Source organism: Heliangelus exortis, chromosome 2, assembly GCF_036169615.1.
Source record: "Heliangelus exortis chromosome 2, bHelExo1.hap1, whole genome shotgun sequence".
Lineage (NCBI taxonomy): Eukaryota > Metazoa > Chordata > Aves > Apodiformes > Trochilidae > Heliangelus > Heliangelus exortis.
The window spans coordinates 101280218-101307751 of NC_092423.1; the positions used below are offsets into that span (position 1 = coordinate 101280218).

The following is a 27534-nucleotide window of genomic DNA, read 5'->3' on the forward strand; positions in this document are numbered from 1 at the left end:
GTACAAAAAGCAGTAAAATGTCACAGCCCTCCAGAAATTAATTCAATACTGAAGTAAGAATTGGAGGAGTTTGGGAAATTTTATTCCAAACTAATGGAATAATAGAATTTTCTTGCAATTGCAGAGGAAACAACTGTGTGCTGCATATTGTGTAAATGCAATGCTTCGTATCAATGCCACCATGTTTTTGCTTTAAGAAAATGTTTGTGGCTTTCATTATTTCTGCAGCTATGTGTATTATCAGTAGAAAACAAAGTCTAAAAATCAAGATACAAAATACTCCTTTTACAGCCTTATTGCAGTTGTCTGACACCTCAGGCATCAGTGACATTATAAATATTGTGAGCTGTGGTCACTTTTGTTAAGAACACCCATATTTGATGATATATACTAATAGGTGAAATGACTAAAGCAATTTTTTCCTAAGCAGCTTCATAGGTCAAGGTACCAAAGTGCAAACTGGTGTGAGCAACAAATGTGGTCTTATCAGAGTTGTACAGGCGAGTTGGGAACTGAGGAGTGGCACTGTTTGTGAGCCCTGACACTGTTAACATTTTGTCTTGCAGCAGTGATTCCAGCCCCACTTTTCCATTTGTTAGTGTGCTTTGAGAGAAAAGCTAGCATTAAAACCTTGACAAGTGTGATTGGCTGCTCTGATTGGTACATTAAAGAGGATCTTGGGAATATTGATGCTTGACCAAAATGAGTTCAACACGGAGAGAACGCAGCTGGGATACCTTCACAGGCTTTTTGTACAAACATAAGTTTTTATTTTTGTAACCACAAAGATGAGCTTACCTTTTAACTGTGATCAGTGGCACCATGGTGAATCAATGGTTCTATATTCCTTGATATGGGGGAGGGATGGAAAGGCAGTGTACTTTTTTGTCACCTAGAAAATCGATTTTTTCCCTAAAATTTTTGTTTAGATTTCAGTTTCAACTGCAGGAACTCCAGCACACAAATTGTTTCCTCTTTTGGGGGGGCTGATGACAGGATTTGCTTCATTTATTTTTCTACCAAGAATGAATTATGTGCCCAGAAATTTTCTGGGAAAGAGGCAGAGCACCTCCTCTAAGTGCAGGGTCCTTACATAAGCTTGTGCTTTCCAATTGGCCTTTTTTCTGAGTAACTTTTTTTTTTTTTTTTTTTTTTTTTTAAATAAGCAAGTTGGCCTGATGCTTAAGGCATTGGGGATGTTGCTTGGCAACTTTGGGCTGTGCATGCATCTCCCCAGGAGCAGCCGGACAGATGTTTGCACACAGGCTGAGAGCAACCTGGTCTTAAAATTGCTGGTTCAGGGGATGTGTGGTGAATTAAACATTTGCACTGTGGGAGTCCGCTTGTGATAGTCATTATTTGCAAAGTATAAAAAGCTTTTCAAAGGGGTGAGAGGCTGAGATGCCATTCTTGGGTATTTTTCAGTGTCTAGGACACATACATATAACTGGTCGTGTGGGAGAGTGAAGTTTGTTTGGTTTGTTTAAGCTGTGAGTTGAGGTTGATACTGAGATTTATACTTTCCCCTCTCTCTGTTAATGTGTCGGTAACATTCTAGTGCTCTTAAGAGGATTACTCTTTAGAGATACAAACCCAGATCCCTTCCAGGGGTTTTGCAGATCTGTTTCCAGTTGGCAATTAGCTGTGTTTCCGTTAGAAAGAAACCAGTGTGACTCTCCACTACTTTTCTACACCAGAATACAGTACCCCAGGTGCACACAGAGCACCCTACCTTAAGGTATGCCAGTATATTTTGCCAAGGGAGTGACATGAAGATCCTGGATGGGTGCCTACTAAGTTTTCCTCCATGAGTGGAGTAAGTTGCAAGGGAAATAAGCTGACAAAGCAGAGGGAAAGGAGGGGTTTTTCCTGTTCTCACTGCCTTCAGCTCGGTTTTACTGGCAGTGTCCCATCAATTCAATGTGACACTTTTAACTATTAACCTATTAACCTTCATTAATATGAGAGGAGAAGTGTGTTGGGTGCTATGCAAACACTTGTTAAAATGCCTTCCCTACCTGGTAAATCTTGTGACTTAAGAAGATAAGTGATGTCAAAAAACTGGGGGCTGTGCCTGTTAACCTGGCCACTGAGAGTCTCTTTATTATAGGTATCATCTATAGGTGTCTACAAATTTTAAGAAGAGATTTGTAGAAGGCATTTATGATGCAGAGTGGCATTTCTATCTCTGAGAGTATTTAATAAACATGAAACCTGATTCTTCCCTGAGTCAGTGAAACTTAAGCTTATGCTTAAGGTAGACTCCTGCTTAAATCCTTCACTGAATTAGATGCTTTATGAGAAGAGGACATAAAGAGCTAAAGATGATTTTGTAACTAAAATGCAAGACTGCTGATTTTAATGACATGGAAAGGGGGAAGGAAGGTGCCTGCTGTCCTGTTTAACACCCCCCAAGTAGGGCAAACGAGCATACACTGTGGAAATGAAGACAAAAAAGTAGAATTTCATGGACTGAAGTAGATGGACTCAACAGAATGCACCCCAGTAAAGGAGAATGGTCTGTGTTGATGTTGGTAGAGGTGGTGACTATTTAGGAAGCTCTCAGTCCTAAAGCTTATAGAAAATAAGCTTATAGAAAATAAGCTAAGAAATAGAAAATGACAGTTGTCCTTGCCTCCCTCATTATTAGGCTGTTTAGGAACTTTACTTAAATAAAAATAGATTTGTGTTAACTGTGTATGGTGTATCTTCCTTATTTTCTGTTTCCTGTAGTCAGTGCCTATGAAATCAGTATACGGTTAAACCATATTAATAATTGTGCATACTAAAAAATGAAAACTTTACTGAGATAAAAATATTCAGTTTATTACTCTACCTGAAAACTTATTAATGTGTGTTTTGGTCACAGTCACTAGTGCATCCTGAACCATCTTAGTTCCATAAAACTTTGGTTACCTGTAGTTCATGATGGGAGCTGGAGAACTGTAGCAGGATTTCATAGCTTGATAATCCAGTTTATGCTTTCAGTCAGCAAGTAGCTACAGATATGAAAGTGGCAAAAAGCAGTGCTGAATTAATTGCAGTAAATCTTCTATAGGCAGGATTTGCAGTTGCAGAAGCACTGGGGCTAAATTTGCTCTTTGTTCCTTCAGTAGTCTTAAAATGGGGTGCATTTGGCACTGAAAGGCAGAGCAAGACTCTTTTCAAATGACAGACCAAATAAATCCCTGCAATGAGGTCAATAAACCTGTGTCAAGAATAAGTCAGATGTGCTGTGTCACTGGAGTTGCACTAAGGGATAGCTCACCTGAAGGTTTACTTCTTAGGTATCTGAAGGCAGTGGTAATACCAGCCACTTAGAGGTCTGTGGGCATTATGTTTGCATTGAGGGAAGGGGGGAGATTTGGTCTTGATTTCTAAATCTTACCTTCATCTGCTGTCTCAAAGCAATTGCTCTTAATTATGAGAATTTTGCTTCATTGCCATGCAGAAAGCTCAGCTGCATGAGTCATGGGCAGAACAGTTTGCTTTTAATAAATTGATGTGGATACGGTAATCATAAAAAAAAACAAAACAGTTTGACTCCAAACCCATCTAGCCGTCTAGACAGAGAGTGCCAAGCTCCTGTCTGCTAAGAAATATCTTCTTAATATTGCTGTAATAATGCTACTGCTTTTACAGTACTTGCCATTTTTCAGAGTACCCAACTACTTCATCATTGGCTGGGCTTGAGAAGACCTTTTGCTGAGTTTGGTAGCATTTTTATGTCTTTTTTTTTCTGTAATATGCTATTTCGAATGCAATGTCCAATCAATTAGGGAATCACAAGAATGTTTTCGGCAACAGTTCCCAAGTCTGGGCAATAATCCTTGTCCCTGCTCTTCCAGGGTTGCCTATTCATCCTTTACTGGCAGGGACTGCGTGTCTTGCCATTCCCCTCTCCTATAGAAAAAAACCTTTGTCATGGCCAAATATTCTGTCAGTCCTTTTTTCCTTATGACTGCCCTCCTCGGACTGGTCCCCTTGGGGAAGGAGAATGTGTGTGTTGGAGCCTTTTCCTTCCCCACCTGTTATTTACCTGCTTCATGTCAGAGGCTGCCTTTGTCTTTCTTCTTTCCTGATTTTTCATGCCATGGTCTTCTCCTTTCCTTCCCCTCTCCTTTTGCTGGCCTTTCTCAAGAAAGCTGCATGTGTTCACCAAAGGGGAGAAACTTGAAAACCAAAAGTGATGGATGGGTTGATGGTTGGATGGATGGATGGATGGATGGATGGATGGATGGAAAAAGGAATGGAGGGAAGAGCCTGCTTCATGTTTCACCCATTTCCCCAGCCTAGCATTGATCTCCTGGGTGACTCTGACCATTGCTCATGATGGAAGTTGGGTGTTGGCATGTGTTCCTCCCTGAAGGATGAGCAGCTTCCCTGAAGTTGCTTGGAGCAGCCTGGCTTTCTGGACCATCACAGAAGCAGTTTGGGTGTGCATCTAGCTCCTTGTGGGGGTAGGAAATGGAGGGTTCTGGTCTGAGGAAAGAATGTAAGGAAGGTATATGGCACAAGGGGAAGTAAGTTGTTATGGAAAAGAGAAAGGGCAAAGGAGGAATAGAGGGTCAGGAGGTCCCTGGCCAACAGGTATGGTGGTAATGGAGAGAGGGGAAAGGGGGCTGGGTGGGGCTAGAGAATGAGGAATGCTGGATGTGGGAAGAGGAAAGGGGATGACCTGGCAGGAGCAGGCTGGAAGAGGTTTTTCTGCAGCAGGGGACAGATGGTGAGTGGTGGCATGCAGAGAGCTCATGTCTAGAGCAGCAGGATGTGAAAGGCTCGTATCATAGAATCAATCACAGAATCACAGTCTGGGAGGGACCATAGAGATCATCTACTCCAACCTCCCTGTCATGGGTAGGGACACTTCTCATCTAGAAAAGGTTGCTCAAGGCCTCATCCAGCCTGGCCTTGAACACCTCCAGGGAGGGGCCATCCACAACTTCTCTGGGCAATCTGTTCCAGAGTCTCACCACTCTCGCACTAATGAACTTCTTCCTAATTTCCAGTCTAAACCTATTCTCCTTCAGTTTAAAACCATTTCTCCTTGTCCTGTCACTGGACACTGTTATGAAAAGTCCCTCTCCAGCCTTGCTGTAGGTTCCTTTCAGGTATTGGAAGGCAGCTGTAAGGTACCCACAGCATCTTCTTCAGGCTGAAGAATCCCAGTTCCTGTAGCTTCTCCTTGTAGCAGAGGTGCTCCAGTCCCCTGGTTCATCTTTGTGGCCTTCCCCTGGATTCGCTCCAACAGATCTAAGTCCTTCCTATGGTGGGGACACCAGAACTGGACACACTGTTCAAGGTGGGGGTCTCACAAGTGCAGAGTAGAGGGGGAGGAATCACCTCTCTTGATCTGCTGGCCATGCTTTTCTTGATGCATCCTAGGATCCAGTCGGCCTTCTGAGCTGCATGAGCACACTGCCAGCTCATGCTGAGCTTCTTGTCAATCAGCATCCTCCAAGTCCTTCTCTGCAGGGCTACTCTCAACTCACTCTGTACCCAGTGTGGGCTGTGTTTAGGGCACACAGTGTGTGACAGTCTCCATCCCAGCCAAGTCTGTGCTGTTTTTAAAAGAGCAGAATGTAAGAGTTAAAAATTTTCATTGATGGGCAGCAGGAACTGCACGTCTGGCTGCCAGTGGAGTATTTTGTGGAGGTGAGAAAGGACCATCTTTGGCTCAGTCAAGCCTGATGTGTTGTGAGTTGAGACAAACAGAAATTAAGACCATTAAACTTGCTCTTGATTTGCAAGTCTCAAGCATCACCTCCAGAAAGGCGAGAAATTAGCAGAAATAAAACTGTTGTCCCATAGCAAGGTGAGAGGGATTAGTCTCTTTTAGTGCTGCCTGGGATTTATCATACAAGCTTCCTTTTATGCAAATGGACACCAGGATAACTCCAGTGGAGTAGGGGGAAAATCATTCATTTTTTTTCACCTGTGTGAGAAGAGTATTTGTTTGGGCTTTCTATAAATTACTGAAAGCATAGTTTGTTTAAATAATAATTAAAAACTGCTGATTCATGGAAACCTAAACTTCCATGGAGCTCCCATCTGACAGAAGTTAGGGTAAGCAGGTCAACTAACCCATTTTGGAATTAAAAAATAACATTTGAAAGTGACAAAAAAAACCAAACACCAAAAAACTGGGTTTTGAGAACTCTGAAAGTTAGGCCCATTCTGGTAGCCCAGTGGTACCAGTTACCTCGTATCTGTTGCAAAGATTTCCTGTTTGTAGGAACAGGTTAAATCAATGTGCTGAAAGCCTTCCTAGATCCTCAGATGAAAGATGCTATTAGGTATGTGGTGCACCCATGAAAGGGATCACAATCTTGTAACTGTGGGGTGAATCTGCCTGTGGTACTGCTTCAGGACAACATGTTGCTGTGAAGTGCAAGCCCTCCAGCAGTGAGTGTGTTTCTGCTTAAAAGCAGCATCAGCACCTTCCTCTGTAATGTACAGTACAACAGCTTCAAAAGGTTGAGCTAGTAAATCCTGCTTTGTTTTTCAGATAGTATTTCTGAAGTCTCCTAGCTTGCTTTTGAGGCTCGATTTGATTCAAACCAACTCAGTCCTTTTCTTACTGTGCTTTTTTCCCCCTCCCATCAGACCTTGTTAACTCTAATGTGTGTCTTAGCTGTCAAGCCCTTTCCCTTGTGATTCATGATGACTTCCAGAGCTCCCGGTGGAGGAGAGTATACAAGTCTTTTTATTTCAGCTGCATGACTAGAGGTATGCCTTCTCTTAGTTGATGGCATGTATTTTCCTTTTGAAGTCTCTCCTTCTTATGAATGTTACGATATTCCAGATCTGATAAATGGCAGTCCTGCATAGCAGGTGAGGGAGGTATGTGTGTTTCTTGCTACAGTTCTACATTAAATACAAAGCAGTGAAGTTTTGCAGGTCTGAAGAGATGGTGCAACTGCTTCCTACTCTCAAAGCCTCTTTTCCTTCTGAAATCCCACAGAGATGCTGCTAATTAAGGGAGATACTATTTCCCCCTCTGCCCCTGATTCATATCAGAGGCCTGTATCTTATTTTTGTATCTTATAATAATATGTATCTTATAATAATTTGTTTATTATACTGGGGAGCTGTTTAAATAGACACTATCTGAAGAGAGAAGAAGCCTGATTTATCCACTATGTTGCAACAGGAGAATGTGTCCATCAGAGGCTCTTCCATAGCCAGACATTGCTGCCCTTCCCAGGGCCAATTGCTCCCCAGGAAAAGAGCAAATTGAGCCACTTCTGATCCTTCAGAAATAAAGGACCAGTGCTTCTGAGCCCCACAGTGCGGCAAAGCCTCAAATCCAAGAGTTGTTCACAGGTGTGTAGTTCACAGAGAGCCGAGTTATGTACTTTAAGAGAAGCTACATGTTTACCAAAATGAAGTGGTGAAGAGAATTATTTCCTACCAAACGGCTTCTGTATGCCCTGGGATTTTTTTATGCTTTCTGACATGTGGCAAGCTGTGGTCTGTACTGTATGAAAAACTAAGAAGTCTTTCAGTTTAACATTACCCCTTCTGGATCAGGAGCTGATGTGTGGCAAGACTTCTGTTTTTTTTCCTGTCTCGGTGTTGCTGTTGAGTGAAACTGTATCTAGATTTTCAGAGTGCGTGGTTTGTCCCTGGAAATTAAAAGGCTGGTACTCCCACCAAGCAGAAGCCTCACGGGTAAATCAAAGCCAGACCTTTCCAGCACCCAGCTTGCTGCTTTTAATTTCACAGGGAGTCCCCCCATGGCTAGGCTTTGGCTGCAACTGCAGGAGCTCAACTCATCTGCCTAAACAGAAGAATTAATTTAGCTGAGCCAAAAAACAGCTTGATCCCTCCGAACGCAGGTGGGGATCCTGGATCCTGGTTAGGGAGTGGTGTGTGGAGGGGGTTGAGGTGGTGGAAAGGCCGGATGACCCCTCCCTGCTGTGTGGAGAGAGGGAGCTCATGGTGGTGAAAAACCTGCCAGCATCCAGTTTTTGCAGTTCTCCACGGCGTGTGGGCATTTTTTTTATTTTTTTTTTTTCCTCCCCCTTTCCTTTTTCCCTCCTCCTTCTCTCCGGAGGAGCCTCCGCCGCTTCCCAGCAAATCAGGGCTGCGGAGGTTCGCTTTGGGCAGAGCCGAGTTGTGCTGCCGCTTCTGACGCGTGGCCGCCGCCGGGAGCAGCCCCGAGCCCCGGGACCGCCGGGAGCAGCCCCGAGCTCCGGTACCACCGGCCCCTCGCCGCCGGGTGCCCCTGCCGCTCCGCGCCCGCTGCCGAGGTACCTTCTCGCCGCTCCCGCTGTCCTCCCTGAAGGGGGAAGCGGAGGATGTGACCCCGTGGGGGAGGCGGGAGTAGATTGCACTCTCCCTTTTTAAAATATTTATATATATATACATATATACATATATAAGTATTTATATAGATAAACCTTATTCCTAGGAGCCATTTTTTAAGTTATCAGCGGCGGAGGGACGGCGTGTGAGTGAGGCCGGGATGCCGTGGGGGGCGCCGGGGGAGGTGGCGAGTGGTGGTCCCCGGAGGGGAGTGGAGGGGAGGGTCGGGGGGCGGGTTCGGCGGGGCGGGGTGGGGTGGGGGGAGCACCGCTCTCTGCGGCCCGGCGGGGGGGAAGTGAACACGGACACCGCTGATCCCACCGCAGCTGTGCCGGGGGTAAGGTGGAGGGAGGTGGGGTGTTGCAATTTTAATTTTGTTAGGGCGATACGCATTTCTGCGGGAAACTTCTGTAGGCGGCAGAGACGCGGCGCGGGGGGATGTCCGTGTGTGTCTGTCTTGGCGGGGTGCAGCCGAACACCCCCCCCGCTCCCCAAGGCCGGTCCCCACTGCCCCGCTCACCTCGGGTCCACACCACCGGGGCGGTGCAGGGGTACCCAGCCCCCTCCTCCCCCGGGCCCACATCGCCCGGCGGGGCTGTGCGTCTTGCAGTGGCGGGGGATGGGGGGGCTGTTTCCCTCCCCCCACACCCCCCCCGCCGTGGCTTCTGCAATGCGGTGGGTGTGGTTATGTACGGAGCACATCGCAGACCCGGACCGCTGCAGTGGCAGCGCCGCGCCTCCCAACCCCCACCGCACCCTCCCCGCACCCCCCAGCCCCCCCACCGCCCCACGGCCTCGGCCGGCAGCGAGGGGCCCCGTCGCCCGCGGGTTGGGAGCCGCCGGGCCGGGGCTGCTCCGCCCAACGCTGCCTGGGCCGTCCGCAGCCTGAACTGGGAGTGGGGCGGGAAGGAGACGACCGTCCTGCCCCCTGCCCGCCCTCCCTGCCTGCCCGGGCTCCAAGGTGCTCTGGAGAGGCGGCTTGGGCGCTGTGTACCTCCCCTCATCCTCCCCACCCTCCCGTGCGTGTCCCCGCGGAGTGCGGTGTGGAAGTTGCGGTGCTCGGCCGGGTCTGTGGGGAAAAGGCAATAGAGACCCTCAGGGTGCGGCCGGCAGGAAGGCTGCGCGGTTCCGTCCTTCCCGCATCCCGGCTGCGGCACCTGGGTGAGCAGAGAAGGTCTGGAGCAAATGGGTTGTTCTGTCTTTTCAGGTTTTCTTAGTTTCGACTTAGAGTTGAAACTTTATCATATGCACACAGACGTGTGAAAACTTTCACCTCTGTAATCATCACAAGTAGCAAAATACTTTGGCTTTGCAGTTTCTCGATTTATTTATTTATTTTTAATTTCTCTTGGGGCTGTGCTTGGGGAGGGAGGCATTCGGTAGCGGTGATTATCACACTGAATGATGTTTGCCAGTGTGTGTTTGTGTTTGAGGCAGGGATGGAAAGTTATTTCCTCAACTCAACGTGCATGTGGCTTGTAAGTTGAAGGGAAAGAACCTGCGATGTTTGAAGTGTTGGCTGTCAAAATGATTGCAAGCTGGAGGCCTGATTGCCAAAGAAAAGCTCTTGGGTTAGGTGTGTCCCACGTGCATTCTTCTTTTTACAGTGTGGCAATCTGAATTACATCCTTTTTGCATTTTACCTTTAATACTGTTGGTGTTTGCTTGTGTCTATAGGAGGATTTATATGAAGAAAACAAGTATAACTAAATCTTCTAGAAAATGAGAAAATAAGGCAAAAGTGTGCTTAAGCAGTAAGTCTTGGTCAGATGTGACAGAGTGTATGCTTTTCCTCTAAATCTCTGGAGAACTGTCATTTCACAGAGTATTAGAAGGTCAAGATCATTCTGCTGCATCACCAATGTGCTTAGATTCATGGGTCTTGCTGCACCTGTCTGTGTACATGCATAGTATACTATAAGTGAATACTGCTATACTGCTCTCCTTGGGTTGGAAAGTTTCAGCTCTAAGGTGAGGATGAGACCTGCATGGCAATAAGGGGAGAAGAGAGTCCTGGAGCACCGCATTGGAGTAAGAGCTGCTGGAAGTTTATTCTGGGAAGGCTCCTTGAGCTGTCAGTGTGGTGCAGACCTGCTTACTGCAGCAGAGAACTCATAACACATTGGGAAGCATTAAAAATACATTGATTTTATTTAATTGGAGCAGTACAGCTTGGCCCTATCCCTGAACTAATTGCATGCAGTCGCATCCATCTGTTAATGATGTAGGTGATGGCTTGTTCCCCCCAAAGGTTGCCCAGTGTGACCGGGGAGCTGGTTGGATGCATGTCAGGAGCTCATCTGATGGGAGCTTCTGTGGTGGGCAGGTTTTGCCTTTGGGAAGAGGAGGAGTGGGGAAGACAGCAGGGTGTGGTAGTATCCCCAGCTCCCCCCCCCTCTCCCGCCTTGGTGGCTTCTTGCAGGGTTGGGCTGTGTCTGTCTGCTGGGGAACTGCAGCAAAACTGTAGCGGTCTAATTTTAGTTGGGGTTTTATTCTCTCTTCCAAGAAGGAGCAAGTGAAGGTGAAGCTACAACTTACATAATTTTTGAATTAAACAGGGTGAGGTCTTTTTTTTTTTTTTTTTTTTTTTTTTTTTTGTATAGGTGGTGGAAACCTGCTGAATATTTACTCTTTGAAGAAGAATTACTTTTGACATGTTTTTCTTTGTAGGCTGAGGATTTTTAGAGATAATACAGGAACTGGTGGTAGGTTTGACCCACAGCAGCATACTCACACTTGTATTTGTTAGATTTGTTGTTTGGTGCAGTGGTTCTGAGTTCCTTGGTGACTATGCATGGTTATTTTCTTAAATATGTAATGTGTCACTTCTTTGTGTTTTGGGCATGAACTTGATTTAACAGGAACTTCTTGAATGCGTTAAATGTGTTATTCACAGCGTGCGGCATTCAGACTTGTTTCATGGAAATCTCATGTACCAGTAAATGACTGCTTGTTGTTTCAGAGAGAACTTTAAACCGTTTATAAGTGGTTATAAAAGAATACTTGTTTCTCATGAGATGAAGCATCAGCTTTATCTCTTGAGCTGCGGTGTTTGCAACATGAAAATATTCATAACTGTGTGACTTTTTCACATGGAAATATATCCTGGGGTGAAAGAAGCTGTGTACATTCAGTGTGCATTCAGTGTATATTTGGCTTTGAAAACAAAGGGTTGGACTGTGCAGGGAGGGCTTCTTCGAGAGTCTGCAGGGTTGTGTTTTTTCAGTGTGTATGACATGGCCCTGGGATATTGTGATTTAGCATCTTATTTGTCATGGTTTTTTAACTAGAAATATCACTGCCAAGTTTGAATTTTCAAAGTCTTCTGCTCAGACATATTTTTTCTCTAATGAAGTGAAAATAAATGCATGCGTATAGCTGAAAAAATATGGTTGCTGTCAGCTAAGCTGAAAATTAAGCTCAAAATGTGTTTATTCTGAAGGATAATGACAGATTGTTTTTATTTGATACATAAGTTATGGAGAATGTGAACTTGTTAGCCAGAACTAGACTTAAACAAGTATCACTAAGCAGCTTGAATAAGTACAGTGAAGGAAGGCTTTAAAAGACATGAACTACAGAAAGGTGTTGGATTAGTTAAGTTTTATAGCACCTATCTTAATTTCTAATCTTCAATATCAGCCGTTTCTAATGGTTGGGGAGTGGCTCAAGTCTAAATGAATATATAGACACATAGCACTTCCTAGCACATTAGCTGTCTAGAAACACCCAGAAAGAACTATTTGTTTTCTTTGGAAAGATCTCCATTTCTTTAAATGAGCAGCACAGGTAGCAGAGAGGAGGAATGTAAGCATTTATCTTGGCTTCAGTAAAAGAAATCATGCAGCCCGTTTGTCAGCCTCAATTATTGTCACCATAAGCATTGGTGCAGAGGAAACTCGGGAGCATTGCCGAGGACTAAATATCTGTGGAAAAGCAGAAATGGGTCAGTATTTGGGACAACTGAGTTAATCTGAGACAATGTGCTGTATAGAAAGCAAACTCAGTATCTCCTGCACCCTTCCTGAGTAACTGGTGTAATGCAATTTAAGTAATTGTCAGCTTTTTTGTTTCTGGAGGAGCATGAAATCTTTACATTTTACTTGGTCTTTGTATCAGCAGAACTGGTTGTTCTTAAATCAGATAAAAGCAAAAAGGAAGTTTGTTACAGTCTTCTAAATCTTGAATCTGTTTGCATCCTATGGAATGCAGTAGTTGAAAGGGTAATACATAAATAAAAGTTTAACAAGTACACAGAATTTAAAAAAATGTAGAAAAATACCCCAAACCCTGCTTTAAATAGACCCCTTGCTTATTTACCCTTTCCTTTAGAGCTCTTGGAAATACTTTGTGTGCATCAGACAGAGAATTCCTTTCAGTGGCTTCATGACATATCAAAACTGATCTGTTGTCAAACCAAGAAACAAAAGTAGTACTGAAACCTGCATGAAGATCGTCCACCAGATGTTTGATCCCACTGAGAAAAATATAGTTTAGAGGGTGAAAGAAGAATGTGGAAACAGGGTCTCAGAGTGTGTGTGTGGGATAAAGGGCTAGAATAAATGAAAAGCATATGTGAGTGTAACAAAATATTTCAGGAAGGGGGGGAAGTGTGAAGAGGAAAAAGCAGGTTACAGTGAGAACTATTTACTGACAAGTGTGACAGAAGGGGACAGTCATAGCACTACTACCATGCGTTAGAGGTAGGAGAAGAAAGCTCCCATGTGTAACCAGGAATAAGTTCATGTTTCTGTTTTTTTGGCTATGTTAAAATCTGGGCACGGAGTTATGATGTGTATCTGTCTCTTGGCTTTGACTGCAGCCCTTTTCCTAAAAGAGAGGTTAGGTTTTGATACCAGATGGGCTGCAGGCAGTAAGTTGGGGGAATATATTTGAGGTGGAAAGAGCTGACCCAGGCAGGCTCTTGATTGGAGCTCTGGTGATGGACACTGTTCCATGTTAATGGGAGAGATATAGGGGAAACACCCATCTCTGAGGCCAAGCAAACCATATGCTTGCACCTGTGGTTTTGCTGTTCTCTTTAGTGAAGGTGCTCCTTGGCAGAGGCCATGCTGGGATGGGATCTTTTGGCACTGACCATCCTTTAAGTCACCCAGGCATTTGATCAAGCACCTTCCCCACTTGCCCTCCTCCTAATTTCAGATTGTCCCTCCACGTTCCTCATCCTATGAGCTTCATCCCTTGTAGTGACTCAGCCTCAGTGCTCTCCACTTCACTGGGGGAGGTGAGGAAATCCTGGGAGGCAGCCACAAGATCCAGCAGCTTTTCCCTGGTGGCAGGAGGTGACATTGCTGGTGGTGGTGGAGCAGGAGGAACCTAGTGGTCGAAGCTGCTCTGTTTACTCGTTAAGAATCTGAAGGCAATTATGTCTTAACACCTCCTGGTTTCCTAGGACATACTGGCTGCAAGTAAATTCTTGTTTAATAAGCCAGCAAAATGCAAACAGGCTGTGAAAAGAGGGGAGGGGGGGAAAAGCTCTTCCAGACCTAAGAAACATATGTTTATGCTGAGAGACCTGTTCTTGCACCCTGACTTGCGTCGGGAGCATCTTTATGTGCCAGTCTTCCCACAGAAATCAGTAAGCCTGTCTGTGAAGCAAGGCTTGATTTGTTTTAGATAGAGTCACCAAAATCTGACCCTACCAAATCATATCTTAGGTCAGGAAGTTGTAATCTCTCTAAGGGCCCTGGAGGTGATTACTTCACCAGGTCTGCTAAATTTATCGCTGTTTTCTTTCAATTAAATTACCACTGTTGCAGAGCATGGGTCAGGGCAGGCAGTTCTCAGCCTCCCTGCTCCCCATCACAGTGTGATGTCTGTGGGTGCCCCACAGCTTCACTGGAGTCAGTATGCAGTTGTACACATATGTACAGAGAGAAACATTGCCACTTCCCTATAAGAATTATTTGCACCAAGAAGCTCGGTACCTCTGGTTTGTTCTGAGTAGCTGTTCTACTCCCTACATATGAATAAATAGGAGGTTTGGTAAAAGTAAGGATAGTGGGTGAGGTATAGAAATGTGCTCTTGGGTAAGCGGGGTATTTTAGGGTTTGCCAGATGGTCTTTGTAGTCCAGGCACTGGTTGCAGAGAGCCCTCTACACGGGGCACCTGGCACCAGTGTTGGCCAGGGGAGTTTGGGGAAGGTAACGAGAAGCTGCCCTGTCAGAGGTCAGCACCTTGTCTTGTCTGGAAGCAGGAGTAAAACGGGTCTTGCTCCTGCTTGAAGGGCTGGCCCTAGTCACTGTTGCTCCCTGGTTGGAAGTGGGTTCTTTATTTGCTCACTTCATTATGGCAGCACATTGCCGGTTTTAACCATGAGGCTCACTGGGAAAATGCTGATATAAAATCTTGAGTCATCCTGGAAGGAGAGGCCCTGCTGTGGAGTTGAAAGGTGAAGTGAAATGGTGGGGTTTTATAAATTAGAATTTTTCTTTTCCATTTCTTCTGTCTCTCTTTGGATCATTCCAGAAGGCTGAAAGTTTTAGTCAATTATATGTGCTTAAAGGGAAACACTGTAGTGTAGTTTCTACTTATTGGAGTATTATTCATGTACAGCTGGAGCTGGCAGCCTTTCATTCCTTTACCACCTCCTTTTTCTCCTAAAACTGACAGCACACTACAGTGGGTTTACAGGAGAGGCAGAAGAAGGTTTCCTGAGCAGCAATTTTTGCCAGATAGTGGTTGTGGTACTACCAAGAGCTGGGGGAATCAGAGGCAGATAGAAATAGGGACAGAATAAAGTGGTACAGAGGCACAAGTGGGGTGGAGAGAATGAGGCTGGTAGGTGGGATGGGTGTGAGGTTCACTGAACTGTGTAGAGACAGCCCAGGGAATTGGGAGAAACCTCAGCACTTGAATCATTCAGGAGTTGGCGAGACAGAGCACTCAGCAGCACTGCATGGGTAACAAACTCGTGGTGTGGATAGGAGGCATGGGGAAGATGACCTATTTTCCATCTCTGATTTCTATGATTTATTGAAGAGTTTTTCAGGCTTTTCTTAGCAGGCTTAGAGCTGGAATTTGAGGCATGGCAATTAGGAGGGTCCTTTAATACTGTGCCAGCATGCTGTCAGGGTTTGATTACTTACTTTGCAGGGGTAGCTAGCTCAGTGTGGGTAATTCTCCACTCCAGCAAACAAAAGGAGTGGCTCTGCTCCAGTTTAGATCTAGTGTTGACACTGGTCCTGCCCTCTGTGCTACTAATGCTGTATGTAGATTGTGCATGCATGTATAATGATAATAAATAATGTATATATATAATATATATTAATGTGCTGTAGTAGGTAAGTTGGAAAAATGTAAAAAGGATGATCACCACCTCCCACTTCTCACGCCACCCTATTTAATGGCACCTTGAAGAACTAGACAATAGTTAATTTGTCTGAGTTTATTCCAAACTTGGGAATCCCTTTCTGCCTGTAATTTGTTGGTAAAGAAGGGCCAGCAGAAAATACTTCTGCCACGACTGCTGGTCCAAGTCAGGGAGAAAAGACAGCTCCCATCTCCTTCATCAGTACATTCAAATATATTCAACTTGGCTTTCTGTGTACATAAACCATGTGCCTGCTTGCATTTCAGTGTAAATATGCCACACAGTCACTGTGATGTTGAAATACTGATATCACTAAAGTGACTTGGAAAGCCTGCCTTTCTCCTGGAAGTGTTGGTATTAAGGTTATATCTGATTGCTACCCACTTACCACAGTTCTTGCAAAGCCAAATGAAACCATCCAGAATTTCACATTTAAAGTATGGAAGTGTTTTATCCTTGTTTGCTAGTGGTGTGACACAGGTTTTTTGAGTTGTTTTGATTGTGCAAACCCAAAATTATTTTTCTTATACTCGCATCATATATAAACTGATTATTATACTTTGCAGTTTCTCTACTAACACAGTAATGCAGAGCAGCAAAACCAGTCCTTCCCTCAGCTTGAGGGAGCAGTGATTGAATTACAGATGTAGTTTTTAAATTTTTACCAGCTTCCCACTGCTTTGCTCAAAGAACAGACATAAAATGTTTCTTGCAAGGTAGCTGGTATGAAAGAAGATGCCCCCCATGACCTTCTGATCCCATGATGTTGCTTTGAAGAATGCTATCAGTTATGTTTCCTTCTTCTAACTGGAAATCAATACAAGTTTTAATATCTCCATAGATTTGTAAGAAATCTTTCTATGGTTTTTTTGGTTTTGGGTTTTTTGGGGTTTTTTGGGTTTTTTTGTTTTTTTTGGTTTTTTTGAGTATAAAATTCTGGCATGCAATAAATGGGGCAGCAATCATGTTACAAATAAACAAATTGCAGTAAGAAGGTATCTATTTTCTAGCTTCCAAGTAATTGTAAAGGGATAAAATAGATAGGTTTACTACATACTACTTTACATAGTTTACTTAAAACTCTTTGCTACCTTCTATTAAGGCATGCTAGGGCCCTATCTTTGTTCCTACCCTTCAGAACTGTGAGTCTGCTTCCTTGATAGTGTCCTCTGTGCCTGGGATGATGTTGTGAGAAGAAAAATCTCTGCAGGATGGGACTTGGCAAAGTAATCAAGGTCTCAGCCAAGGAATTACATTGTCTGTTCATTTTCTAAACAAAAGTAGTTCAGCTGAAGGCGAGTGTTTTCTATCTGGTTTCCACTGGCTATATTTTGATTTTGTCAAGTAGATGTGATAAGCAATTATTTCTGATTACATTTCGCTGTTCAAAAAACACTGGTGGTTAAATATCTCTTAATTAAATGTTGGCTGCTGAGCACATGAAAGAAACTGTCCAGAAATCCAGAAGGGATAGCACAAACATTAACAAACATGAATAAGTGATGAACAAGATTATTTTGTACTTGAAATCATACTAGCTTGGGAAGTGGGCTGAGCAGAAGTCACTTGTTGATTAGTGGCACATTTAAGCCCAGCATCTTGAGATTCTCAGGCAAGGAGTCCTGCTTTCTGGTGACCTTTGTTTTAAGACCTTGTATATCCTCCTTTACTTTAACGTAGTATTTTGAAATTGTGGTGTATGGAAACCCCATTTTAAGTTATTTTGTGGACATTTTTAGAGCTTGATTTCTTTCTAAACTCTGGATAGATGCATGATAAGGAAATTTTTGATATAGTAAATCAGACACATACAAAATCAGTACCTAGAAGTAGTATTTAACATCACCTGAGATGGCAGCTCTGCAAAATACATGGTATCTTCCATAACTGGGGATGGCAAGGCATCATGACAGGTGTCAGGAAAAGGTAAGACCCTGAAAACATAGCAGGAGCTAGGATTATTGGAGTATACTTCAGTCATACTCCAATACTCCCCTTTGCCTTCTGTAGGGAAATTACTGGTAACAGGTAGAACTTTCGTTCAGGTGTCAGTGAAAAGCACCTTGGTCCTCCCTGCTGCTCTTTCCAGGCGCAGATTAACCCCTTGACTTTGCCTGTTTCATTCCTCAAAAATTTTAGCATTTTTTTATTGGTGGGGCTGTCCAAAGTCCTCCTGTGCTTAAGAAAAACAAAGCCAGGAGGTGGCAGTGGGGGCTAGAAAGGAGATCCTGGACCCTCCTTGACTGCCTCAGCTCGGATGTTGCCCAGCACTGCTGCCCATCTCCAGGGTGCTCTGCATTAGCTCCTGGGCCTGGTAACTGACTGACTGCTCTGCTTGAGCCTTTCTTGTAGGTGCCACCAAGATGTTTAATTTAAATTGTTGGTTTAATATATAAATTACATCAGTCACACCTTTTGTAGAATTATCCTGTGATTAAAGCTGACAAACATTTTTCAATGAAACACTGTTTTCATGTTGTGCTAGCCTCTAAAAGCATTCATGTTTGAAGCTTAAGCATGTCATGTGCATTCTTCAAAATTCAACTTTAAAATGATATGTTTAATGTAAGGAAGGAGGGAAGTTTCACCAGTAGTTTAGATAGAACTGCAGGTGTATTAGTTTCCACTTAAAATGTTGATCTTTCTTGCCTTGCATTTAGGAACAAGCAGTAGCTGTCCAAGCTTTGAATTTTTCAATCTGTTTGGTATGATCTCTTTGCTGAACAGTGATGCTTTTAGACTCAACAAAACCTAAGTGATTTATCTTCTGGTAGCCTCCCAAAAAAGCCTTACACAGTAGCTGACAAATCCTGAACAGTTATTGAACTATTTTGCAATGTTAAAACATTAAATTGTTTACCTCAACCAGTGGGATAAAACTGAAGATGAATGTATTCCTTTCCTGAAGATACCCCCACTTTGTATAAATAGCAGGTAAGTTCCAGCAAGGTTGTAGCCATCATCCCCTGTGAAAAGAGCCTGTGGTTTCAGAAACACGCAGAGCTGGATCTAAGCACTCAATTTATCACTACCATGTGAGGCAAAAGGCAAAGCCAAAGCAAGCTGTGGCTCCCAAACACATTAAGAAGAGACAGAGAGATGGCTGTCCCTGAGCATCTCCGCATGTCCATGGGCAGGCGAGGTGGTTGCTGTGTGCTGGTAGGATTGCTGATGGACACCTCCCACTCCCACCCCCTTGCAGTTTGTAGTGATAGATCTTCAGCCATAAAGGAAATGTTGCCTTACTGTATAGCAGATAGTATTTGGAGATGTTGGTTCCTGGTGCACAGAGCTGCAGAGCTCTGGGGTTAAGGATGCCTTGAGTCGTTATCCAGCCTTTAGGTTTGGGGTGAAGGAGTTTTGTGGAGTCAGGCACAGTAGATGTCCTAGAAGTTTGGGGCTCACTAAAGTAGGATGAGTTTGTGGCTGGCTGAGGGTTTCTCATTCTGGATTTTCTGAGCTTGTACAATGTCTCTCTCCTGAAGTCCCTGGCATGACTGCACTGGGTGTTGTCAGCCCCATCCTGCTCTCTTTAGCTGCCCTAGTGTCATGTGATGTTGTGCTACCCAAAAATACTGTGTTTGTTTCAGATGTCTTCTCCCTTCCTCTTTCAACTGTAAAGCCAGTAATTTTCTTATAAAATATCAAGTCCTCTCAAGCACTGTAACAACAGCATCAGACAAAAATGTTGCCTATCATCTCTACTCTTCAGGCAGCCATTTAGAGAGTGCAAAACAGATTCTCAAGACTGAAATGCTAATGCCAATTTACTGCTGTAATCTAAAGTAAGATGTTTGGGTTTTCATCATGTCTGTTCAGAAGGTCATCCTAATTCCTAATTCTTTTGTTGCAGAAATCATTTAATTACTAGGATAATACTACTTGGCCATTTGATTTCCTAGTAAAAGATGGGGCAATTGTAAGTGAATGGAAGTTTTTTAGCTTAAAACCTGTACGTGTTAGAGGCTTTGGTACTTGCCTATGGTCTTGAAAAATTGGGAAAAGAGCTTTTTAGGGACTGCTTAGAAACAAATGATGGATATTGGTGACATCACTGAGTGGGGCAGCTGGAAAGTTTAATTATAGGCTGGAAAGTCAGTTAGGGATTAAGGAAAGTGCTTGCAGAAGGGGTGAATGTTAATGACAGCTGTTTGCTGTAGGCTTCAGGGAAAGAGAGTACATATAGAACATAAATAAAATGTAGGGCAAAACATACACTGGCTTTGAGCATTCAAAAACTCCAGGTCACGTGTTCCTTGACACATGAACCTGATTTGTAAGAAATAATTTTAACGGCTTGTACAGAAAGACAGAGGTGTGTGTGGAAGGGAAAAAATTCCTCCTGCCTCTGTTTCAGAGCCCTCGGCATGTTCACTGTTGGAAAACGACACCTGGCCCAGGATAAATATAAACTGGGAGAGTAGCATGCATCCACTCTTGACAAGGGTCATTTGTCTGAGAGGAGAAGATCTGTACAACAAAATGTTCAGGGTTGAGAACCTGCTGTCCATGTGCTTTGCACTGGCTGCACTCTGGTCCCTGACAGCACCTGACAAGACCTGCAGATCAGGATGGGTTAGAAAACCCATGCCAGCCAGCGTGGGGTTGGTAAGCACAACATGGTTTGTGTCACCAGCATGCACTGGTACTTGGAAGGAAAATTCCAGATCCTTTTGCCTTTAGAAGTGTATGGGTTGGGAAATTTCCATCTGTTTATAATATCTAAGTCCTGTTGTAGGGATCAGGAAGCAATGCTGAGTATTAATAGTGCAGATTGCTAAGGCAGTTACAGCCAATACAGTGCTAAGGCTGAATCAGTCTCCTCTTTCTGTCATTCATCTCAGGATTAAGTTTGGGTTTTTTCATTCAAGTATGTTCAGTCTGATCTGAAAATAGCTCGCTTGCCTTTTTTTTTTTTTTTTTTTTTTCCTCTATGGCACAGCTATTTCACTATATAATATTTTTTTGTTGTTTTGAATGAGGAGGAGTTGTAAGGGATTTGTGCCAGACTTCAGCTTGTTAGGTGCATGCATGTATTAATGAATCTGCTTTTCAACACATCGCATTAACCAGAGGTCATTCATTGTTTGAGGGGAAAAAGAATGATAGTATGAGCCTTTTTTTTTTTTTTTTTTTTTTTTGAACGGGGGGAGAGGGGGAAGTCGCAAAAGCAAATCACACCAAAAAAAGCCAAACACCCAAAATACCCCCTGCCTCCCCCCCCAAAAAACCCCAAAACAACCCTAAAACAAAAAAAAATAGAGCATTTTTGTTTTGAGGTGGTATAAAACAGATGTGCAATAGTGACTTGGTGGAGTTTCTATTCTTATGTGGAAGGGTAATAGGATAAATGGAGAGGTTAGGGTTGCATGTGAGTTTTAAGATAGCTTTTTATTCATGTGCAGTAATAGGTGGGCTGTACCTTACAGACTGCTATGGCAGTGTGGTATGCTGGCCTGAGCAATAAAAGAATAACCAAAGGAAGTCTTCTTCCCCATCAAATCAAACTAATTTGAACATGTGGCATTATTTATAATTCATTTAATAGATTTATAGCTGTGCATGATCTCCCTTGACAATTAAGAGCTTGCAGAACACAAAAAATGTGTCTAAAATGTTTAATAACCTACGAAACAGTCCTGTATGAGGCTTCTGGGTGTTAAGGCACTGAGATTGTTGCAGAAAGGTAATAATTCAGTCTGACCAGCAATAAGGAAGGTATGACTGCAGTATATAAGCCCGCTACTAGAAAAATAACTGTGGTATAAAAGAAATTTGCAGCTTTCTGGGTACTAGCTGATTTCAATTCAAACTGGAGCTGGTTGTTGGTCAAGGGAAGCAGCTGCTTATCCCGCCGATGGCATTTTCCATCCTCACTCTCCTGAGTGCAGATGATGGGGGATGGGGGCCAGTGCCCAGCTCTGGGTGGGTGCTGTGGTACCCAGGGGCCAGCTCTGTCTTCATCACTAGCCCGACTACTTCCAGCTCCCAGGAAAAGGACAAAGGTATTTATACATCTCCTTCCCAGAGGGCTTTCTTACCATACTTGGGAAGCTCCCTGATGATGGAAAGAAAGTGCTTCATGTGGTATTTGAAATGCTGGACAAGAAGAATTCACAGCATGCGTTTCCTCTCCTCTGAAGTGTGAGCACAGGGGGGGAAAAAAAGGAAACATAATAAAATGCAGCTTGCTATGAACATGGTGAAACTGTATACCTGAACCTGTTTTACTTGTTGAGGTTGTGTCAGCATAGGTCAAGCACTGAACTACAGATGAAATAATAAGAAATAAGCATGACCACCTTTCTGAGTGCAGTACTCTTTTACAAGGCCATAAATGATTACAAGTGGGGTGAAAAAGGGAAGAGCCTTGAGCATGTCTGAGTTTTGTCCTTTCTTAGATGCTTGGATATGAACAAGAGAAGAAATCCTGAACTTCCTCAGGCTGCTGGGTTTTTTTGGTTATTATGTTTCCAGTTGATTAATTTTCCCCTCAGCTTAGAAACCCCATTAATTACAGCTGTAATTCTGAGGCTTAGACGCAGTTCTGGGCATGGGGGACCCTGCCTTGTTTCTGGTCTTATTTAGTGCTAATGGATTAGACCAAAAAAAAATAAACCAACATCAAAACCCAGTCTCAGAACCCCACCCTGAAGTATTGCAAGCAGCTTTTCTTCTTAAGAACTCTGAAATATCCAAGGCCACACTTGCATCTACTTCAGCTGGCTTGAACTAGCTTCTCTGCAAGTTTTCAGTCATCTGAATGCCAGCCATTGTCTGGCAACTGGTTTGTATAAAATGCTGTCCTATATTGGCCTGTTAGCCCCTTCCTTGCCATCATATCCCAGTGGCATGTTTAATCTCAGTACTAGGGATAGAAAGAGTAGATAGTCTCCTCGGTGATGTAACTTAAGTTGGGGTTTTGTTCTCTCTTAAGAAACCAATATCAAAACTGTTCTTAAAATACAGGTTAAAGTAAAAGACCTCAATCAGTCTTTTGATTTTTCCACTTTTCATTGGTGAGGCACTCATGTATTTCATTTCATGAGCACATGAAGATGCCCAGATTAATGTGAAATTGCAGTCTTTCCTCACCATTTACCTTTTGGGTCAATCAGGACTGAGGCAAACATTTACCAGCATACCGAAAGGGACCTGACACTTCTGTTTCAAATAGATTTTCCCCAAAAGCTCTGCTTGTGTTGGAACAGTTTGGGTTCTGGCTTGCAGCCATGGGTTCACCTAAGCATATTATAAGAAGTGACAGGTAGACAGAAGTAATACATATTTTAATGTGCTTGACTCGGCTGGAGACCATAAAATGAGGTAGACCAGACTAGACTTTGCTAGCAGATGTGAGCTTGCTCCCAATTTATCAGTAAGTTACAACACTGCCAGCACTGCCACTGAGGTTCTTTAAAGCGGACAAGAACGTCATGTTCCTTCATTTTTTGGAAGGTATTCTCAGCTCCTGTGAACTCACTACAGCAAACCTGCTGAGGGGTTAGTCCAGCCAAGCTGTTAATACCCCTCAAACCTGCCAGGGACTGAGGTGACTGCTTCTGGAGTGGGTGTTAAAGCAGTGAATGGAAGCTGTAGGTGAAATAGGAAGGATTTGCCATTGGCATTCCCTATTATTTTAATAAATAAAAGATTATTGTGGCTTGGATGTGCTTCAGATATGGGGAGCCACAGTTGTTCCTAATATAAATGATGTGCAGTCTGTCACTTATATTAGACCTTATACATTAATAAATACTTGATTGATTGATACTTAGCACAAGAGAGACCTTTTAAAATATTTTATAAGAACTATTATAATAATTTAATATCTGCCTAGATGGGGGGTTCCTTACTTTTATTGAATATAATGTAGTTAAGATAGTTTTCTTCCACTTGGGAGATCTTCAGGCAGGACTTCGGAGGAAACTGCAGAATTATGAGTGGATCAAAGGTTAAAATAAAGTTCATAGTGTTATATGGTGAAAGTGTTGATCTTCTTTGATACCAGAGGTGTAGAGAGATTGGTTTCAGACATCAAATCGTCTTTGTGATATGTTCAGCACCAGTAACCACAGCTGATCTTCAGCTAAAAGCAGGGTTTGGATGCTACCGCTTGGGAAAGAGGTGGACTGATAAGAAAGGGAATAGAGAGAAAAGAGGGAGGGCTAAAAATAGGACTTGACAGAGGAAAGAGTGGTCTGAGGGGAGAACAGCAGCCGCCTGCAAGCTGTAGAGCCTCAATACACATCCCCTGTCGTCAGGGCGAGGAGGAGTGTGCCTACATTTCAAGTAGGAAGAAATAGGTCAGACATTTGGGAAAATGTTCCTCAACACTAAGGGTAGGGAATCGGTGGAATAAATGTCCTACGGGGAACATAGAACCTTCAGCACTGTGGGATTTTAGTCACAGGTGACAAAAATATATTTGAGGTAGAGTTTAGGTAAGGGGGGTGGGAAGGAGACTGTGAAGCACTGATTTCAGTGTGCAAGACACTTGGAAATTATGAGCCCCTTGATTAAGATCTAGCATGTATCTGATGTGCTTGTTCTGCTGGTAGTGCTTTTGGCATTCTTGTATGGTATCTCTCAGAAAAAGTCTCTGGTTTCTTGCTTCTTTGCAAACCTTAGAAAAAAAATTATTTCTTAAGGGTCAGGTTTCTGTGACCCCAGCTGTGGTGAAGCACACAGAAAGTGTGTTTTGCTTTGCAGAAAGCGAAGGCGCTGGAGAGCAGAGTGAGTTGGACCCCAGCTGCAGGGTACTTCTCCCTGGGGCTTTCATGACATCCAGGGAGGGGGTGGATTACTTCATTCATTTTTTAGTTCGGATGTAATGGCTCTGTGAATATTGGCATGGAGATTTCTGTCCCCACAGAAAACAGACTGCAGAATGAATAGAAGAGGGAAGGAGAGGTGAAATGCAGCTCTGTCATTCGTTTAGCATTAGCCATAGTTACTGGAAGACATTTTTTATTTTAGCAGTTTATGATGAAGTAGGGAGTCATTCTCTGTATTTTCTGCACAATTTTTAGCTCCAGGAAAGGTTGAATTGTACACTAAGATATCAAAATTGTTGGATAAGTTAAGCTTCAAAATTACAAATGCTTTCTTGGACAAATCTTTATGCCAAGGAGCGAGACAGTTACCTATTTCTCCCCCTCCCACCCACATAATGTCAAATATAAATAAGAGGAATTTTACCTTCTGTGATCTGAAGGGTACTGAAAGAAATGGATTGGCATAAAATAATCAGTAGGTACAGCACACAGTGTTCCTTTGTCATATGCCCAGAGAGCCTTGTATTAGGTCTTCCAAAATGTCAGGAGGAAAGATGGAGAAAGACACCATTTACAGATGTGTTTCAGAGTTAGGCACTTGGCCTGGGTAGCACATGAGACAAGTTTGAAACTCATCACACTGAACAGCATCTGGTATCAAAGTCTTTCTGTTTATTTCTGAATTGCAGGATTCTCTCTTAAATTAAGGTAATCATTTGGGTTATTTAGTAGCTACCAAGTCAGTGATTTGTAGCTGTAAAAACAAACACACCATCAAACATCGAGCAGAGCTATGTATAAAAAAAAGTATGCAGGGAAAGAAATAATTCAGGTTGTAAAGTCATGCATCACTTAGTTAGGAAATAGCAGCATCTAGCTTGATTACCTTAACTTCTGCTTCCAGATTATCAACTTGATACAGAATAGATTTTTTTCTTAATACTCTGTTCCTGTTGAGTAACTTAGAATGATTTATGTGACTTACTTTTTTGGTGGTTTTTTTTTTTTTCATCCCCTGTGATTTAAAAGCTGCAAAGAGCTTTTTGTCTTCTTTCTGCTACAAGTTTCATAGAATCATATAATGATATTGGAAGGGACCTCTGGAGATCACCTAGCCCAACCCCCAAATTTGTTCCCTTTTATTTTTGTGATTAAGATGTGTCACCACCACTTTTTTCTTCCTCTTCTCCCTTCATCCCCTGTCATATATTTTGTTCACTTGGCATTTAAAACCACTTGGCTGTCCCCATTCTCCTGACCTCTTCTGTCCTCCCTGAGCTTCTGTCACGTCTATGTCTGAAGTCCGAAATAGTCATTTTGAGGAGGAGTAACCAGATCTGGTCACATTGGTCTTCCAAGGCAGCATAATTGGGTACAATAATGGGTCAGAACTATATAATCCAAATTTTTTATATATATATATATATATATATAATGTGTAGTATAACATTATAGCATCTCAGGATTTAATACATAAAAAAGGTTAGGTCCTCTTTGAAGATAACTCTTCCACATGTGCATGAGCTTCCCATGCTTTGAAAACATGTAACTGAAATGGCCCTAAAACACAAAACCAAAGTGTAAGTGAAGCTGAAAAGAATCCCATTCATTCAGTGATTTTTAACCCACTTTGCTCTACTCTGCAGATATCTGGATATGTTGTAAGCATTCTTGCTGTCCATGCACTTCCACTCTCATAGAATCATAGAATTTTAAGGGTTGGAAGGGACCTTTAAGATCATCTCGTTCCAATCCCCCTGACATGGGCAGGGACACCTCCCACTAGATCAGGTTGCTCAAGTCCTGTCCAGGCCTTAAAAACTCTCAGGGATGGGGCTTCCACCACCTCTCTGCGCAAACTGTTCCAGTGTCTCACCACCCTCATGGTGAAAAGCTTCTTCCTAGTATCTAATATGAATCTACCCTCCTCTACTTTGAAAACATTCCCCCTAGTCCTATCACTAGTGGGCATCCTAAGAAGTCCATTGCCAGCTTCCTTGTAGGCCTCCTTCAGATACTGGAAGGCTGCAATGAGGTAGCCTGCTATCTACAATAAGAGCCTACTTTTACCAGTTTGTTCCTAGAAGTCCCTGCTCCCACACCATCTGTAGGTCTTGGTTTGCCTCCAGCACAGCTATTTAACAGCTGTTGGCTTTGAGGCCTCAGGGCTTGACTGCTGGTTTGTGCTCATGAGTTTTTTTGGGAGGGACACATTGAACGGTGTTTCTGGAGCTCTTGGTTTCTCCTGGTGCGCTGTCATCTGCATAGGGCTGAGAGGATGGTTTGGGCCCAACAATATAACCTGGAGCAGGGGTGCTGTGGGATATCTGCTGGTGCCAAATGAATGGTATTTTTGTAATCCGTAGCAGGTAATTAAGGCGCTGGGGAGTGTGGGGATCCCAGAAGTGTTTAAGTCTGAAAGGCTGGCTGGCTGATGCCACAGGTTTGGTTGTTTTAGAGTCACAAGCTTTTAATTTGTTTGGGGAGCCAGTGGTTTCCTGATGTGGTGCTCCAAGCTTGAAAGTCTATTACTTGATATTGCAGGGTGTGTTTTACTTTTAAAACTGAAGTGAATGCCCAGGAGATAAAATATGAAGGGAATAATCCATGTTAGCAAAACAAAAGCTGTTGTGACTAAGCATGCTGTGATGCCTCATCATGTAGCCTTATTGCATCAGATGTGTTTAATGTCTTCATAAGTTGAAAAATGGGGTGTAAAAAAAATTACAAAAAAGAGGAAGATGAAGTATGAGTGCTTTCAGCCCCAAGCCTCCTTGTACAGAGCTGCCTTATGGATCTGGGGGTGATTGCTCTGATGTTTTCACTGCCTGTGACTTCTTCCTTCTTTTCATGTCTGCCCGAGCTTGAAGTTTTCCCAATTAAATCCAGCATTCAATAAAACCTGCAGCTCTCCTTAATGATAGCTGGCACTGGTCTAGGTTGCCAGGGAGGAAGCTGTCGCTCAAGCCGCCTGTCTTGCATGACCCACATCAGATGGACTGACTCCAAGCAGAACTGATTGATGGCCACCTTAAAATACATTTTAAAAGGTTTAGTTCTGGGCAAGTTTATGGAGAGCACTGTGGCCTGCTGAAGCTGAGCATGCCTTAGGG

General features: G+C 43.3%; 1 protein-coding gene across 21 annotated transcripts in view; it reads left to right on the forward strand.

The window, feature by feature from the left end:
* Nucleotides 1–27534, forward strand: part of EPB41L3 (erythrocyte membrane protein band 4.1 like 3) — a 146172-nt gene that overhangs the window by 37753 nt on the left and 80885 nt on the right. For 8 of the 21 annotated variants that reach the window (XM_071737206.1, XM_071737211.1, XM_071737212.1 and 5 more), the window contains exon 1: nucleotides 8176–8255. The exons of 4 other annotated variants lie outside the window; for them this stretch is intronic. The gene's annotated coding sequence lies outside the window, so the exon portion shown is untranslated. Of the gene's footprint in view, nucleotides 1–8090; nucleotides 8256–8591; nucleotides 8648–9259; nucleotides 9472–27534 lie in introns of those variants that run through there. 9 more of the 21 variants (XM_071737214.1, XM_071737217.1, XM_071737210.1 and 6 more) reach the window with 7 other exon arrangements.